At 30.1% G+C, this 5,929-nt stretch overlaps 2 non-coding genes across 2 annotated transcripts; both read left to right on the plus strand.

Annotated features, from left to right (window-relative positions):
* Nucleotides 1-245: 245 nt before the first annotated feature.
* Nucleotides 246-316, plus strand: TRNAC-GCA (transfer RNA cysteine (anticodon GCA)). Its single transcript has one exon. It is a non-coding gene; the product is annotated as a tRNA-Cys (tRNA).
* Nucleotides 317-4,017: 3,701 nt separating this feature from the next.
* Nucleotides 4,018-4,089, plus strand: TRNAT-GGU (transfer RNA threonine (anticodon GGU)). Its single transcript has one exon. It is a non-coding gene; the product is annotated as a tRNA-Thr (tRNA).
* The last annotated feature ends 1,840 nt before the right edge of the window (nucleotides 4,090-5,929 follow it).

Consider the following 5,929-nt stretch of genomic DNA (forward strand, 5'->3'; position numbering starts at 1 on the left):
ATATATTGAAAGTTGCTGTTATAATTAGAATGAACAAAGTTAAAAAAAAAAGCAATATTGATTGGTTATGTATCAATTTTTATTTTCTGATCTCATTAAGAAAAAAAAATTTCTATTCAAATATTCAAGAATAATTCATAAAAGAATAGTTAACGGTTGCGATTTGTCTCAAGATTGTTTTTCAATTTTTCAATAGAAAGAAAAGGGGGGAGTATTCTCAAAAACTTCATATCTATATTTTTATTGGCGGCATGGCCGAGTGGTAAGGCGGGGGACTGCAAATCCTTTTTCCCCAGTTCAAATCCGGGTGTCGCCTGATCGATAAGAAACTGTAAATGAAAGATTATATTACGTTTTTTTAGAAAACTTTTTTTCCAACAGAAGCAAGCGAGGGAAAAGGAGTCTTGAGAATTGCGTTTGATTCGAAATTATAAGCATCAGTAGCTTAAAAAATGTTGTAAATATTTTTGTCTCGAATTCAAGGAAAGATTCTAGTAGTGAAAAGGAATCCATAAATTTAGAAATGATAGTTCGTTCACTACACAACTATTGTAGTGTCTGTCTCCTGACTGGGTCTTTTATTAGATTGGATTAAGAATAAGTCGGATAGGAAAGTCCATTTTTAGGTAGAGAAAAGGCAGAAGAAAAACCTTCTATACAGACTAATTTAAAGTTTATGAGTGCTTCCACATTTTATCAATATTATTTATTTAGATCAATTCTATTTAATAGCTTTAATTTAGCTAATTCGCTTTCGTAATATTCAAAAAAAGTATTCTTTAGATTTTCATATTCTATATTCTAATAAAATTAAAAAGTTTTGATTCTAAAATCGAATAGAAAAGAAAAAAAGTTTTTTTAATTATTTTAGAGAACGAATTGGGAGACATTTAAGGGACTATTTCAAATAGAAAGAAGAGTATAAGTATGCAAATGAATCTGTCTTGATTCTTTTTTTATGAAATCCTTAAGGAAATGATAAAAGAGAAATCTTAATATTCCCACCTGGTAGTAACATTCATTGACTTATAACTTCCTATAATTTTTTTATGTTTAATGTTTTATGATTTTACTAAAAATAATCAAAAAAAACTTTTTAGATGTTCTAATAACTAATAAATAGAATGAATTCTTGTTTTTCGTGAATGATGTTAGCCCAGAATCCTTTTTTTGACTCTGTAATAGCAATTCCACTATTATAGTATAGTATTTTTAGCGAATAATACAAAAAAAAGAATAGAATAAAAAATTTGAAAAAATAATGAAATAGTTCCTTCATATTTATAGAGATAGGAGACAAAATTTACATGGATATAGTAAGTATTGCTTGGGCTGCTTTAATGGTAGTTTTTTCATTTTCCCTTTCCCTCGTAGTATGGGGAAGAAGTGGGCTATAGGGATACTAAAAATTGAGTTAAGGGATCCAAGTAACCTTGTTGATTTCTACCTGAATTTTTGAATTTCGAAACTATTGAATGAAAATATTTCATTTAAACTAATACTAATTAATTGAGTTCAAATAGAAAATCTATCTTGATTCTATTATATTTTAGTAGTGTAATGTATTCTATGTATCTTATAGGAATTGAAAATACTCTTTCAATCAAACAAATATTTTCATTATTCCCATATTCCTATTTTGAGAAAAACAAGGGAATCAAAAAGAAGAAGAAATGGATTCCTATTCCAATCAAATTTTTCTTAAAATTTCTATTTCGATGAACTGACGCTTAACCTGGTTATATAGATATATATATATATGGAAAATGGCGGACCGTGTAATAACCATTCCTGTTTTTTTACCCCCTTTTTTTCCTAAGATACCGGAATTGTTTGTAAAAAGAATCTGAAAAAAAAAATTGGACGCAATTCTCAGATAGTAGAAATCAAATTGATTTCTACTATCTGGATTACGCTGATTGTACGATCATTTTTTTAAATCATTCATAAAAATGAAGAAATCATATTTCAGTGAAATTAGTCACTTTTACTTACCGTTTTTACATAAATTATAAGTAAAAAAGCAGTAGGAACTAGAATAAACAGTGCAGTAGCAATAAATGCGAGAATATTTACTTCCATAATCTTTATTATGTTCTATTTCTCTTAAATTTCTAAAAAAAAAATTCGGGATTTAATCCCATAGAAATGTTCAATCTTTCAACAATGGTATAAATTGGATTTCAATGATATCAAATCGGATCAATATCATGAATCACAAAATCTGAGCTATCAAATCAACTCATGAAATAGTATAACATAGGAAGATCTTTTATCCATACTAAATAAAACAAAAAAACATTTATTCTTGATGAAAGTCCAAAATCCCTTTCCTTCCTTTTTCGGCGAAACAAATGAAAAAGCAGGGGGGGGCCCCAAATAAAATTTTGTTTATCAATTTGATTCCCTACAAATACACAAAAAAGGAATTTATTTTTTATTTTTTTGGATTTATATCCAACGGGATTGACGGGGCTCGAACCCGCAGCTTCCGCCTTGACAGGGCGGTGCTCTGACCAATTGAACTACAATCCCAGGGAAAGGGGTGTACTGTATAAATATTTTTACGGACCGTTTCTGTCAAACCTTTTCTTTTTCTATTTCGGATTCGAACCTTTTTGTTGTAAATGAAAAAAGCGCATTTTTTTATATATTGATATGTATATCGATATCCACTTTAGTGAGATCGACACAAATTACTCGTAATCCGTTTCTTATTCTTATTCTATTAACAAATCGATTGAAAATTGAATCAATGAAAAAAAAATATTTTTTTTTTCAATTTTTCCTTATATTTTCTACTTACAGATCTTGACATGAATACCGATTATTAACAAGATTTTGAATTTGTGGAAAGAAATATGGAATACAGAAAAAAAAGAAATAACCTTAGATATGTTTAATATTTTGATTCTTCCGTATCATAGCACATCAGTCATTTCCAGAGAACTATAAATGGGTTATAGAATTTCATAGTGGATCGGCAAATTCTTGGGCCGAGCTGGATTTGAACCAGCGTAGACATATTGCCAACGAATTTACAGTCCGTCCCCATTAACCGCTCGGGCATCGACCCAGCACAATAGGAAGAATACATTTCAGTTTTTATTGAAAATTTTTGATCAACTTCCTTTCGTAACACCCTACCCCCAGGGGAAGTCGAATCCCCGCTGCCTCCTTGAAAGAGAGATGTCCTGAACCACTAGACGATGGGGGCATACTTGCCCGACCGCCATTATACTACGTTCATAGTATGAACAGTTTTTTGCAATTGTCAATATAATGATATGATTCGATAAAAAAAAATATTTTTCGTTCTTTCATAATTCCATAGAAATTTTTTATTAATCATTTATATTTCTAAATTTTTTTATTCCAGTCATAATAAGAAAAAAAAAGAAGTAATGTTCCAATAAAGAGAAAATTCTTCACAGGAATGATTCGTTTGTTGCAAAGGACGAGAGGTTAAAACTTCATTTCTATCATTTATTACTAATACTAAGATTCGATAGGTAGATTTATATCTAATACTAAGAAAAAAAACTTTGGAAAATAGAATTTTTCAATAAAAAAATAAAAATTTGGTTTAGGGACAGAACATATTGAATCCATTTTATCAATGATTCGATTTTATCAATGTTTCGATGAAATATTTTATTTTGTGAGTACATTTATGTATCAATAAAAAGAATTTAGTGTTATGATTAGAATGACTTCAAGAATCCATTTTGAAATAATATATTTGATATGGATCAAATCCAATCTTAATCAATTCTTTTTTTTAACTATATTCTATTCACTAGGTAAATCCAATTTTTTGTTCTTTGATGAGTCATTATACAAATAATAGATATTGATGTACATGTATTCTAATCCCATTTATATCATTTAATTTATATAATTTATATAAATTTATAGAAATAATTTATATAAATTTATAGAATAAGTATACACAGTAACAAATATATGTACTAGTCATGCTAGTTCCTTATTTAGAAATTGAAAGAAAGAAAAAGGGCCCTTTTAACTCAGTGGTAGAGTAACGCCATGGTAAGGCGTAAGTCATCGGTTCAAATCCGATAAGGGGCTTTTTACTTTTTTTTTCAAAAGCAATAGTCTTTCTATTTGAAGGAAGAATAAAAAGATTCTTGATATTTTGAAAAAGTTTCTATTTGTAATAAAAAAGAAAAAGTGTAAAATTCAATAATGGAAAAATAAAAAAAAGTAAGTGGACCTAACCCGTTGAATTATATTTATATCTACTATTCTGATATTCAAATTTGATAAAGATTCAATTCGAACAATTTTTTTTCTTTTTAAGACTTTTTTCGTTTAGACTCCCTAAGAATCTCTGAATATTTCCAATGAAATCTTCTTGTTTCTGAACTAAGAAAAAAGGTTATGCCTTTTCTTTACTCAGAAGGGCCTTAATACGAATTTCAAGTTCCACCAAACAAGTTTTTTTAAAATTAAAATGAAACATATTTTTTTCCATAAATTTCTATTATTTCTATAAGATTAGATAGAATCTTATAGAAATAATAGAAAAATACATTAAATTATGTCTTCACATATCAAATAGTTTCTTTTCATATCGATGTGTACGATATTTTTCCAGCAATTCATATATATGAGACAAAAACTTTCATTTACAGTTTTTTCTTTTTATTATAGTATTTATAAAAAAAAATGAAATACTAAAGAAAAAACTGTAAATGAAATAGAAATTTAGAAAACCTATGATCCTACAGTAGTTTCCTAGACAAAATAGAAGTCAATTCACAACCAAACTTCAAGAATAAGTTTCTTTGATGAAAGGAGAGAAATATGTCTGAAGATCCGCTAGGTATAAGAAGTGAAACAGGGGATCATTTGTTTCTTGAACAGTTCTGAAAAAAAAATTTCTATCGGATTTTGGAGTCATAGCAGATTTTATGATTGATGACTTGGAAGATTTTTAAGAATAGATAAGGAATAACCACATCGAGTTCATGGATTTGCCCTAGATATCAATAGACCCATAAATGATTTTTTATTCGAAACCGATTAGAAAACAAGGGAAAGTATACTTATATATTCTATATATATATAGAGAGAGAAATGAATAGAGATAAATGATCAAGGTCCGTCCCATCTCTGAAAATGCTCTATGAGGTGTTGGGAAATGGTTGAAGTAGTTGAATAGGAGGATCGCTATGACTATAGCTCTTGGTAAATTTACCAAAGATGAAAATGATTTATTTGATATTATGGATGACTGGTTGCGGAGGGACCGTTTCGTTTTTGTGGGTTGGTCCGGTCTATTACTCTTTCCTTGCGCCTATTTCGCCTTGGGGGGTTGGTTTACAGGTACGACCTTTGTAACTTCATGGTATACTCACGGCTTGGCAAGTTCTTATTTAGAAGGCTGCAACTTCTTAACCGCTGCAGTTTCCACTCCCGCTAATAGTTTAGCACACTCTTTGTTGTTACTGTGGGGTCCTGAAGCACAGGGAGATTTTACCCGTTGGTGTCAGTTAGGCGGTCTGTGGACTTTTGTTGCTCTCCACGGTGCTTTCGGATTAATAGGTTTCATGTTACGTCAATTTGAACTTGCTCGATCTGTTCAATTGCGACCTTATAATGCAATCGCATTCTCAGGTCCAATTGCTGTTTTTGTTTCTGTATTCCTTATTTATCCACTGGGTCAGTCTGGTTGGTTCTTTGCTCCAAGTTTTGGTGTGTAGCAGCTATATTTCGATTCATCCTCTTTTTCCAAGGATTTCATAATTGGACATTAAACCCATTTCATATGATGGGAGTTGCTGGTGTATTGGGCGCTGCACTACTATGCGCTATTCATGGTGCAACCGTAGAAAATACTTTATTTGAAGATGGTGATGGCGCAAATACATTCCGTGCTTTTAACCCAACCCAAGCTGAAGAAACT

The sequence above is a fragment of the Vigna unguiculata genome, unplaced genomic scaffold (assembly GCF_037176805.1).
Source record: "Vigna unguiculata cultivar grain cowpea cultivar isolate G323 ecotype 2 unplaced genomic scaffold, ASM3717680v1 ptg000266l, whole genome shotgun sequence".
Taxonomy (NCBI): Eukaryota; Viridiplantae; Streptophyta; class Magnoliopsida; order Fabales; family Fabaceae; genus Vigna; species Vigna unguiculata.